Source organism: Mirounga angustirostris, unplaced genomic scaffold (assembly GCF_029215605.1).
Source record: "Mirounga angustirostris isolate CCGP_5_RB_7025 unplaced genomic scaffold, mMirAng1.0.hap1 SCAF_4, whole genome shotgun sequence".
Classification (NCBI taxonomy): domain Eukaryota; kingdom Metazoa; phylum Chordata; class Mammalia; order Carnivora; family Phocidae; genus Mirounga; species Mirounga angustirostris.
Genome location: NW_026991712.1, coordinates 150799683 through 150813008, shown reverse-complemented (window position 1 = coordinate 150813008; position 13326 = coordinate 150799683).

Sequence of the window (13326 nt, the reverse complement as noted above, 5' to 3'; positions counted from 1 at the left end):
TGGTAAGGAAAGTCCTGTTCAGAGCAAAGGAAGACTATTTGTTCTATCATTGCTGGTATAGACCTGTCCACATGCCATTTCAATTTCATTTCCTTGACAGATGAGATACCATTTTTTTTTCAAATATATCAAATTAACAAAGCCTTTAAAAATTGATAATATTTAATGCATGGCATGGTTAAAACTTTACCCTGAGATATGATCCAATAAAAAGCTCTTGAACCTGACTGGATTTATTCCTGCACCCATCTTCCTTAAGTGGGCAGTGAAGAGGGAGACAGATACTGAGACCTCCCCTTATCAGTGTTGTTTTAATGTACACATCTTTTAAAACTAGTTGTGAAGTTAGATATTTTCCATACTTGTTAACCAGTTGTAAGTTCTCTTTCGGATAATTGTTCATGTGTTTTGCCTGAGTCTATACTGACGTCTTTTGTAATTTATGTCAGTGCTTTAAAAAGCAGTAGTCCTTTTTTATACCTGTGCTAAATATTTTTCCAGCTCATCTTCTTTATAACTTTTATTGTTTTAGACTTAACAGAAGTTTTGAATTTACATGTAGTCAAGTCTATCAATATTTTTCCTTGTTAATTACTTTTAAGCTTAGAAAAGTCTGGGAGTAGATAAATGGTTATTTTTTTCTTATTTTACAGTTTGATAAGCATGTCTTGTTTAGAAGATGCTTTTTTTTTTTTTTAAAGATTTTATTTATTTATTTGACAGAGAGAGACACAGCGAGAGAGGGAACACAAGCAGGGGGAGTGGGAGAGGGAGAAGCAGGCTTCCCGCTGAGCAGTTAGCCTGATGCAGGGCTAGATCCCAGGACCCTGGGACCATGACTTGAGCCAAAGGCAGATGCTTAATGACTGAGCCACCCAGGCGCCCCAGAAGGTGCTTTTTAATTGTATAAAGGAACACTGCAATTGTTTGAGTTGTAAATAACTTGTTCCGTAGTACCTTCCCTAAAATTGGTGTGAACTTTTTTCCAATTTGGCTTTGAAAAAGTAGATTTCAAAATTAGGTGTAACTAGATAAGCTTTAAAGATGTTTCTTTGTTTAGTTCCTTGGAATCATTCAGCTTTTTTTTTTTTTATGCTCTCCCTTCTATCTCCTGGAATAGTACGCAGAGGAACTCTTTAGCATACTAATATAATAAGGATGCTTTTTATGGCTTAAGAGATCTTGGGAATCCTTGGGAAATTGTTCGGTGACTCTCTGCAATGGAATTAATATTTTTAAGCCAGAAGCCTGCATTCTATCTTAGAGATACATTTTCAGAGCTCTTCTTGCTGTGAGCTCTCCCACCCCCTCCCTCCTGCCGGCTGTCCTGGGACTGGTGCACCCCCCACCCCACCCCATAATTGGATTGTGGCCAGTGTTCCTTTGTTGTTTGCTGTTCAGGGAAGGGAGGTTGTGTATTATATTCCCGAAGGAATGGGGGCTGCGGTAGTGTCAGTGCATTGTCTCAGGGGTTCTGTAGATCCAAGGCCAGTCCTTCATTCTCTGTCCCTCAAGTCACTTCTTGGCCTTGGCTGTTCTTCAGCTAAAGGGAAAGATTCCCAAATGTTGCTGATTGTTCTTATCTGTATTTCCAAAGGGAGAATGTTAGTACCAAGGAAGAGGGTGGGTGTGCAGGGGCAATCAATTATCTTATGGGCTTGAAACTAAACAAAACGAAAAAACTAAATAGATTAAGGATATTTATTTTATCATCCATTATTTTCCTTTTATAGACCCCTTTGGAGCAGGGGATTCTTTTCCTAATCACTGTACTGATTTGGATCCTCAAAACAACTGACCAGAAATGGCATTCTGAAACATGGTTTATTTTAAATTAACGTGTTTTCTTGTTTACACCAGCTTGGTATAATGAGGAAACAGAAGCACAAAAAAGGCTGGGGACTTAGCCAAGGTGGCACAGCTAGTTAGTTACAGAATAAAGACGCTTGGGGTTCATGCTTCTTTTTTTTTTTTTTTTTTTAAGATTTTATTTATTTATTTGACAGAGAGAGACACAGCGAGAGAGGGAACACAAGAAGGGGGAGTGGGAGAGGGAGAAGCAGGCTCCCCGCAGAGCAGGGAGCCCGATGTGGGACTCGATCCCAGGACCCTGGGATCATGACCTGAGCCGAAGGCAGTCGCTCAACTGACTGAGCCACCCAGGCGCCCGGGGTTCATGCTTCGATTCCAGTACTTTCCATTGTCTCTTTTCTTACAATCTCCAGAGAAATATATTTTACAAGTTTGATTATGAACAGCAAACAGCATACATCTTCTGGATTATATATTTTTTTATTTTTAATTTTTAAATTTTTTTTTTTAAGATTTTATTTATTTATTTGAGAGAGAGAGAGAGAGAGCACATGAGGGGGGGAGGGTCAGAGGGAGAAGCAGACTCCCTGCTGGGCAGGGAGCCCGATACGGGACTCGATCCCGGGACTCCAGGATCATGACCTGAGCCGAAGGCAGTCGCTTAACCGACTGAGCCACCCAGGCGCCCAATGGATTATATATTTTTTAAAATCTTAGCTAAAATAATCCATTGGGGGGACCCCTAGTGGCTCAGGTGGTAGAGCATGCCACTTTTAATCTCAGGGTCGTGAGTTCGAGCCCCATGTTGGGTATAGAAATTACTTAATAAAAAAAATTTTTTTAAATAACCCATTGAGGATAAATATAATTTTATTTTTGTGAATTTCATCTTAGTGGTGTGACTTAAACTGTAACCACCTGAAGTAGACACTGAACTTTCTGTATGAAAGTTGCTATGGCCTGAATTGTGCCCCTCCAAAATCTATATGTTGAAGCTCTAACCTTCCAGTGTGATTTTATTTGGAGATAGAGCTTTTAGGAGGTAAGTAAGGCTAAATGAGCTCATAAGGATGGGGTCCTATTTCAATAGGATTGGTGGCCTTATAAGAGAGAGAGATTTTTCTCTCTGCGGTGTGAGCACACAGTCAACACGAGGCGATCAGTCTGCAAGCCCTCTTCAGAACCCATGGTGCCCTGATCTCAGACTTATAGCCTCCAGAACTGTGAGAAAATAAATTTCTGTTGTTTGAGGCATGCAGTCTATGGTATTTGGTTATGGCAATACAAGCTGACTAAGACAAAAGTTTTAATGTCTTATTAAATTCTGGTTCCTAGACCCAATAGACCCAGATCTTTGATATTCTGGATACCTTTTGTGTGTATGATTGTGAGCACTTTAGAGCACTTGCTTTACTTGTAAGAACTAGTTTATTGTTGACTGGAAATATCCTCGCTCACAGATTAAACTGGTGGATGGAAGTTGGCCTGTCCTCCGCTGAACCAGGAATAAGGGATGCATTAACATTGTGATGTCACTGCAGCCAGAGGTCTTTGCTGGGCTGGGAACTCAGTTCTTGGCTCCCGAAATCTCTTAATTAAAGGCAAATGCACATAATACCTGAACAACATTACTGTACTGGTTTTGTCTTCCCTGCCATGCTGGGTTATTCGTTAACATTTGTGTAAAACATCTGAATCATAGAATCCTTTTAGGAGGTCATCCAGCTCATCCTTTTCTCTGTAGACCAACTCTTCCACAAGCATCTCTAACAAAATTCTGTGCCTCTCATCTTCCCTACTGCAGAGTTGGTGCCCTTGCATTGATAGAGTCAGCTGATGTCAAAATTGGAAACAAATGTTTAACAATGCAACCTTGGACAAAGTATGAGATCTAAAAATGTACAGCCTTATGCCTCATAAAATTCTTGAAATAAGAGAAAGCCACCTGCTGGATAGGCATGCTACTTCCATAATGTTAGCCTCCAAATGTCCTCCACCTCCTGGGATGGTCAGGCTCCTTGGATCACTCAGGGCACTAGAAGCCAGGAAACAAGAAAGGACACCCACCCACATAACCAGCCAGGACCTCTTATATCCTCCCACAGACCCTATTCTCCAAATGTTAGAGAGCAGAATAATCAGTTAAACCTTGGTGACTGTCAGTGATACTTCAGATCCATTCAAATGACTGTGTTTGGTTCCTACTGAAAGTTGGCAGTTACTCTGTAAAGTAAGCTGGGTGCAGCCAGAGCCCCATTTCACAGCCGATGATGCTGATCCAAAGCAAGGCTTGAGGGCTCCACAGCAAAAGAATTGAGTAGCTCTGTTACTATGAACCACACTAAAAATTAACCAGCTCCTCAAGGATTATCTGGCACACTGCCAGGCACTGGGATAAAGAGGAGAATCCGACATGGTCCCTGCCTGGCCTCGCAGAACTCTTAATGTAGTGGGAAAGAAAGCCCATAAACTGATCATTACAGTGGGAAAAGTGCTGCAGTGTTGGAAAGGAAGCAGAGGAGGCTGTGAGGGCAGAGAGGAGGACACCTAATGCAGATTCTTAAAAACTGGTCAAGCTCAGTTAAAGAGATAAGGTATTGTAACTTTGAAAGGTTTTCCTTTTGATTCCAAGGTGATCTCCATAGCTTCTAACGCGAACAACAAACAACAACAAACAAATCCAAACTTTTGATGTATGTTGGCTTTCCTGTATTTTAAGAACTTTATTAGACACAGGGCCATGCATTTTTAGATCTCATACTTTGTCCAAGGTTGCACTGTTAAATATTTGTTTCCAATTTTGATACCAGCTTGATCTATCAGTGCAAGGGCACCAACTCTGCAGTGGGACAGATGAGAGGCTTAAACTTTCAAACTTTTTGAGACTTTGATTTAATTTCAACATTCTCTCAGGTGTTGGCTTTTAAAAAACATCTTTCTTTCATACCCCTCCTGTAGTTAGAATGGGCCGTAGGGGTGCATTTTCTCAGCAGATGCCACCATGGAAAGGATGAAGCCAGGTGCAGGAGAACACAGCTGTTTGCTACGGCCACCTGCAGAAGAGCAGCCAGATTGGGAAACCCAATGTCCAAGGGATTCAATTGTTTGTTTTAAGAGTCATGAAAACACCTGGCATTTGGGGTCCTAGCATGGAAAGCATAGCAACAGGGATTCTGAGATTGGTGTTTGGGCATCAGACAGACAGGTGGAGGTTGTGAGAAGGTCTGTCCACAGAAGCCAGTTGGTAGGTTCTGGTGCTGAAATCAGTGGGAAATGGCTGTGCCCAAGGATACTTAGGTTATGTATACCAACCTGCCCGAGTATCTGTTTCTTCCTGTTTAAAATGGTGGTGATTCTATCCCATAGGCTTATTATAAGAGATCAAGGAAATTTTCATGAATAAGGAGGCTGGTCCTTGAGAAGATGTGGCCTTCCCCACCTCTCCTTCCTTCCTACACCCTCTTCCCCTGCCTTCCTGCACTGCTCCTTTCCACTTCTCAGGAGCTAATAGTACATGAAAGTTGGCAGTTGTATACTATAGTTGAAATAGTATATAGTTGTATACTATACATATATTAGTATAGTTGTATACTATACATATATTTCATACAAGTGTGCCACTAAGGCTTCTAAGAGAGATGCTGATACGGGAACTCCTAAGACACTTAGTCTGGTACTGCTACTTAAAAAAATTGGATGAATGGTCTCTATGTCAGAATATGAATTATTTAACAAGCAGCCCTCAAATCTCAGTGGCTTAATGCAGGCAAGGTACTTTTTATTCATATCACAGTTCAAATGGGTCTGCAGGAGGCTGTGCTCCACACGGTCATTCATGGCCCCAGGCCCCTGCCATCTAGTGGCTCTGCTCTCCTTTTGGGCCTTAGCGTTCAGCATTGTACCCTCTGCATCTACTCAGTAGGCAAGGGAAGAAAGAGAAGATGGAGCATCATACAGAAGTTGTTGGGGACCAGGCTTGGAAGAATGTGCATCACTTCCATCCACATTCCAATGGCCAGAACTCAGTTGCTCAGCCCCACTGTAGTCTAGCTAGATGGCCAGGCAGAAAAGGAAACAGCTTTGGTGGACACATGGCAGTCCCTGCCCTATGGCCAGAGCTAACCCCAAATTGGGCAAATTATTAGAAAAGTAGTGAATGAGCTTCCTTTCACTGAAACTATGTAAGCAGAGTCTGATGACCCCTTGTTTGGAATGTCCTGCTGGGGTGGGGTGGGACACGTTCAAGCTAGAAGAATACAGAGGATATTTCTCTCTCCGAGATTCTCTGATTCAGTAAAGCAGCGGAGAATTGGAGCCGATTTATCCAGCCGAATTTCCGGTGCCTTAAACTGAGTTCTTGGAGTAGAAATAGAACATTGAATTTCATTTCATAAATTGTTCTTCCAGCTTGACGTATTGGAGATTTTTAGCACGCACACTCACACCTGGCTACCCGCCACCTTCTGCCATTGCAGATACGCTTACAGGAAACCGTAAGTGGATCTGCTTTTGATGCTGGCAGCATCTTACTAAAATGCTTTTGCTGGCATCATGGAACAGGAGCAGAATTCAGCTGGGACCAATAATGAGACTATTTAGAAAGTTCTTTCCTCCACCCCCTGACAAGGCAGATGTAGTGGGGATTTTTCCACTCCCATTCTGTCGATGGTGGCCGAAATTAGTTCAAGGCCATCAGAAATGTTCAGACTTCGAGAGTTGAAACCCCAGACCCATAAAGAGGACAAATTCTCCTTCTCCTATCTAGCAAGAGAAAAAGAAACTCACCCCAGAGACTCCTAGCACAGAGGTGTGTCACCTAATTTGTCCTGTTAGCAGACCTAGAAAAAGCACAGCCATGTGTCAGTTTAGAAGGAAAGAAGTATTGGTCTAAATTAAAAAATCTCCAGATAACATTACTGTGGCTAATGCTTCTCCCCCACCCAAAATCATGCTATATTGAAACAACATTTTATTCTAAACATTTTCACTTCTTTCATCTCATTTAAAACTCCCAGTCATTGTTGTGTGAGGTAGGGATTTCATGCTTTATCGCAATTTAACAGATAATACTAATTGAGGTCCAGAGAGATTAAGTGACTTCATTTAAGATTAAGTGACTTCAGGATTGGTACCCAAATCTCTGTAGTTCCAGACTCTTTCGCTGGAGCACATGAAGTTATATCAGCTGATGCTTTTTTTTTTTTTTTTGGTGGGGAGGAGGGAACACTCCAGCTCATAACTGAGTCCCATCTGTATGTTGATCCATTCATCTATATGTCCATCCACAAAATCTGTACCAAGCACTGTGCTTGAGATACAAAAGTGAATGAGGGTCTTTACCTTCAAAAAGTTTGTAGCTTAGTGAGGGAGATGGATCTATAGATAAATAAATGATGGATACAATTAAGTGTATAGACAGAGTACAGTGGGTATATATGTGGGGAAGGAGCAGGATTAGACACACAGTGAAAGCATGGTCAGTTTTTCCTAGGAAGCTCAGAGATGATATCACAAAGGATGCTACATTTGAACTGAATCTTAATGACAATCAGATATACAAGGGGTATAGGAGCATCCCAGGTAGGATACCAGCTTGGGCAAAAGTACAGAAGCTTGAGAGAATGTGGCCCATGTAAGGATATCCTGGCACATTTGGGAATGGTTTTGGAGAGTGGTGAACCCCAGGGGCAGCCTGGCAGCATTGCTGGGCTAAAGTGAAGGATGATGATCTTTAATACTTGTGTTCACCCTCATTTCTGGGCCCATGGTGACATCCTAGTTCTCAAAACTTAGGGAATGTTTTGAGTCTGATCCATACAATCTATCTAGTCCTTGATCATGTACTGTCTTGTCTTGTTCCGTCCCTGTTCTCATCAATAAACCTGGCCTCCCAAGTCTGATTATAAATGCTGAAAGATCCTGAACCATATCACATTCTTGCCACATCGCCATCCCAGTGCAAAGAACAGTAGATGGTGGGTGCCAAGAAATTGCTTGGTGTTTTAAAAATGTTCAGAAATCAAGCAGTGAGCTCAAGGAAATGTTAGCAGGCTGTGACATTGTGGGAAGGAAAGCATGTGGCCTTCAGTTCAATTGGGTAACCCAGTACTGAGTCAGTCCTGGGAAACATAGATGAAAGTGGGTTGTTGCCCTCAAAGGGCTTACATTCTTGAGTGGAAGGTAGACATGGAAGGCAGCCATTGCAATTCCATGAGGAATGGAGTAATCTGGAGAACAAGTTCTATGAGAAGTCAAATAAGAAACTGCTAATTCCATCTGGGAATTTGGGAAGGTTTATTGTCTGCTTTCAGTTCAATGTAAACTCTCAAGGCAGAGGATTTTTGTGCCTTGTTTAATGTCTAATCTTTAGTGTCCAGCACATAGTAGGTTCTCAGTAAATATATGCTGAATGAATTTGTGGGAATTAATACTTGAACTTTATTTTGAAGGATGAGTAGGTGTTCACTAAGCAGAAGAAGAAGGACGGTATGGTGTTCCAGACAGAATAGCTCATACAAAGATATGTACATAAGTGTGCATTTTTATTTACCTGAGCTATTTCCCTAAATATAATTCCAGAGGGTATTCTTGGAGAGTATGGATATCAATGGGATTTCTGGTTTGCTTGGACAATGCTGGTTTATGCTTGTTGTCTTTGTGTAATTATTAATAGAGTCTTCTTGCACTCTCCAAAGTGTCTGGATTTGACCAAAAGAAGGAGGGGTCCCTTCTCTCAAGCATCAGTCAAGAAAAGTGGTTGATGTAGAAAGGCCCACTACCAGATTTCAGGAGCACTAATTCAGTGCTTATTCAGCAGATATTTATTGAATGTGATTCTATTCTGGATAGTCTAGAAACCCCTAAAGATGAACAAGACATGGTTTCTCCTTGGCCTTTATTTTAAAGTGATGATTGTACATATCCTTTCTTGCTCATAGTTGGTTGTAAAAATAGCACAGTAAACACTCTGTGAATGTTTGCTGAATGATTACAATGAGTCAGTGTATATTATTTAACCTCTCTCTGTCCTCATTAGTTGTTCTCGTCTGCCAATGAAGGGATAATGGTAATAGTTACCTACCTTATAGGATTATTGTGATATTAAGTGAGTTAATGCATATAAAGAGCTAATGCTAGCACCCAACATAGTAAATGCTCAATAGATAGTAGTTACGTGAAACCACTTTGCAAAGGGAAGAGAGCTACTTATAGCTCTCTGCAGCTTAAAAATGAGAAAAGCAACTATTTGGAAGCTTTGTTTAGGGAAAGTTGCATTTATTAATCTATTCGCCCATCATTTATTATGAATCATATATGTGCCCCACCCTTTAAGGGGCTCAAGCTTAGTAGGAGAAACAGACATGCAAAAGAATACTATGAACTTATATACATTTGTGTCATGAACTTATATACATTGTTGTCATGAAACAATGTCCTATTGGCTTGTGGAGAGAGGTCTGCTAGGTGAGTTTCATTGGAAATCTCAGCAGAAGAGGGATGAACATTAATTAATATTAATCAAGGAAGCAACGTGGTTAGACTGGAATTTTAGAAAGGTCGATGTGTCTGGCTAAAGGGGTTCAGTCAAAATTGGAGGTAAGGATATGTTGATGATAATAATCCAGGATAGAGATACAGAGACTTGAATTAAGTGAGTAGCATTGGGTATAAGAAAAGCTAGGGAGATAGAATATACACAGCTAAGTGGTTGGCAGGACTCTTAAGAAGCTTACAGTTAATTTTTCTTGACTAGAGAGAGGTATATCTCTCAGAACGAGATCAAGACACTCCAGTATGTTCTAAGCCTTCTCTGGGTATTTGTGAAACCTGTGTTGCTAACCTTCTGTGTCCCCACTGTTAATTGTTGAACTTTGTGTTTGTGTAATTGAAGAATGATTGGGATATAGATTAATTGTGGAGCTTTAAGGTAGGTAGAAAGTAGGAGAGGAGTAAGCACTGCTATCGTTACCCTGTGTGCTTGAGAAGCCGCAGAAACTGAGGCATTGCTCTTGGAATCTTGGATAGCAATTACCAAATGCTTTGAATTAGATGTACTAGATGAAGAGGCTTGGGCCTAAGGTGGTAGCATTGGTACTGGAACCCAAGTGTTTGATTCCCAATTCACTTTTTTTCCCACTGCAGTATAGACTAGACTAGACTAGATTGGTTTAGTGGGACTAAGTCTTTTCCCAACCAGGAGAGCTGTACTGTTTTATTTGCTTATACGTTAAGAGTTCTAATAGAGTTTACTTAGATAAAAAGTACTTCCTGGAAAAAACCTTGAAAGTAATTCCTCTGGAATTATGAACTGGCTAAATAGCCTGCTACTCCTATAGTGCGGAACTATTGACTCTCCTTTTAAACTAATTATATACACGTATATATATGTGTGTGTGTGTGTATATATATATATATATATATATATATATATATATATATACACTAGTATATGTATATATTCCATGTGAATATGTTCATTTATATACATAATGATATAATTTTATACACGCAAACATATATACACACATTAAATATTAAGTGTTATTGTTTATATAGGCAGGAACATTAATTAAAGAATATTTGGTATACACTATTAATTCTCTTAAGCACTTGCCCTTCCCAGAGTTCTTCCAGAGCCGTGGTTGCATAGAGTGTGGGAATGTGGGCAAATGATGAATTCATACTCCGGGCTGCAGCATCAGCCGTATCCTCCTCTTTTCCATGCCTTCCACACCAGACAGGGACTTAGTGGAGTTCTCTGTGACTGTTACTTCTCCAGCTACGGAAGCACACATTCAGTTTGCAAACTCTCACATTATAGCCACTAAATGAGGTTGCAGCCAGAGCACTGCCATCTCTAGTAGTAAAATAACAGTCTTTGTTGAAAGCTCATGGCTTCAGCTCGATGGATTTGTCCTGAAGAGCAACTTCCACTGTAGTTTCTGATTTTAGTCATTTGAGCATTTCCAGAGGGAGAAAGACCTTACTTTGGCAGAGATTTCTCCCCTCAAAAAAATGGTTCCATGGAGGGGTAGATTCCAAAAGTTAAGTTTTTTGGGAGTCATCTTTGGTATTCATCTATTTATTATCTATTTCTGAGAGGAGCCATATCTTAACCTGTCATGTGAATATGTTCATTTTACGTTAGCAGATATTTACTGAGCACCAGCTACGAGACAGCCAATGTGCTCAACTGGAGGAAAACAAAGCCAAGTAAGAATAGCAGCCCTTGCTCCAGCGTATCTTGAAAGCAGCTCGGGGAGACAGACCTGTAAACAGCGGTGGTGGAGGCAGAAAAAAGAAGCTACTATAAAAGCTGGAACAACAAATAAGCTCATTTTGCTTAGTGAGGTTGAAGCCTTGAAGGATGAGTATGATTCTCCAGGGAGAGAAGGCATTTCAAATGGAAGAAACAGCAGGAACAAAGGCATGAGGTAGAAGGGCCAAGGGACATGGGAGAATAGACTGGCATGTGTAGGGCTGTATATATGGAAGGGAATGTCCCAAAGGACTCAGGAAGCTTAAATGAAAACCAGATTGCAAAGAGCCTTGAATGCCATACTGAATAATTGGACTTGATATAAGCAGTGAGGATCATGGAAGGTATTTTAGGCAGGAGAGTAACAACATAGGTTGAACCATATTAAAGTGACAATATTTGATTCTGTTTAACCTATATAAAACCAATTTTATGTATTTCTACCTAATAAAAAATATTTAGCATCTTTGAGTACTTAACAGCATGTACTACACCCTATAATACATACCGTGCATGCATTATCTCATTTAAGCCTCACAACCTCAGGCATTATTATTGTCCCCATTTTGAATATGATGACACTGAAGCTCAAAGAGAATCTTTAAACTTGATCAAGGTCTTGGTCAAAGCCATTGGTTTTAATGATGTTAACCAGCCATCTCTAGTTCTGTATTTTTTTTTTTTAAAGATTTTATTTATTTATTTATTTGAGAGAGAGAGAGCATGAGAGGGGGGAGGGTCGGGAGGGTCAGAGGGAGAAGCAGACTCCCTGCCGAGCAGGAAGTCCGATGCGGGACTCGATCCCGGGACTCCAGGATCATGACCTGAGCCGAAGGCAGTCGCTTAACCAACTGAGCCACCCAGGTGCCCTAGTTCTGTATTTTATTAAGATAACTTTGGTGACCAGAATGGATATTGGGGGAACATGATACTAACCTGGTTCTTCATTTGAGGCAGATTTCAAAATCCTCAAAAGCTTGACTTCCCCGGGGCGCCTGGGTGGCTCAGTCGGTTAAGCAGCTGCCTTCGGTTCAGGTCATGATCCCAGGGTCCTGGGATCGAGTCCCGCATCGGGCTCCCTGCTCTGCGGGGAGCCTGCTTCTCCCTCTCCCTCTGCCTGCTTCTCTGCCTACTTGTGTTCTCTCTCTATCTCTCTGTCAAATAAATAAATAAAATCTTTAATAAAAAAAAAAAAAAGCTTGACTTCCCCTTAGCCAGCATTCTAACACTGTAATGTCAGTTGAAAATCTGAGTTAACCTTACTGAAAATTTTGTTTGCTAATTACAAACCATTTATTTATTGACTCTGACATATTAGAGCTGGCAGGGACTTCAGAAATTGCCTAGTTTCAGTTTTTATTTAATCAAAAAGATTCTGGTCCAAAGAGGAGAGTGATTTGCCCAAGGTCATAGAATTATTAGTAGTAGAGATGTAACTGGCCTTGAGGTCTTCTGGCTCCTCCTCGTATGTTCCCTAGTGATTTAAAAAAAAAAAATTTTTTTTTTATTTATTTGCGAGAGAGAGAATGAGAGACAGAGAGCATGAGAGGGAGGAGGGTCAGAGGGAGAAGCAGACTCCCTGCCGAGCAGGGAGCCCGATGCGGGACTCGATCCAGGGACTCGATCCAGGGACTCCAGGATCCTGACCTGAGCCGAAGGCAGTCACTTAACCAACTGAGCCACCCAGGTGCCCCTGTTCCCTAGTGATTTAAAATGGATCTTACTTTCAGGAACAGGCATCAAGCACCTACTATGTATAAGGGTCGTTGCTCTAGGCACGTTCATCAGTAGTATCCTCACACATGGAAACGCGTAAAACTTCACGTCAGGTGCGATGGCACAGTTTAGCTATTAATACCAAGTGAAAACATGCCTTTTTGCTGTCCTCATCTTGGGATTGGCACACATAAATCAACAGGGAAGATGTTCATTGTTCTAAGCCCTTGTGCATTTTGCGCTCCAAGGTACCCATGTGCTAATAGGTAATAAAGAACACATTTCAAGCAGAAGTTTATATATTACCTGAGTTACAAAACCTTTAAGATGACAAAAGAGCTTCAAAATTTTTGAGCAAGATTAAAGTTTTAATGATAGGCATAACATATATGATATGCACATTTTATATTCCTAAGGGTTTTTGAAGGCTAACAAAACCTTTTGCAAGCACTCTCACTTCACCAACAATGTAAAAACTACTAAATGTGATGATTATTTGATTATCTCATGATCCATTTTATAGATAATGAAGTGAGCAA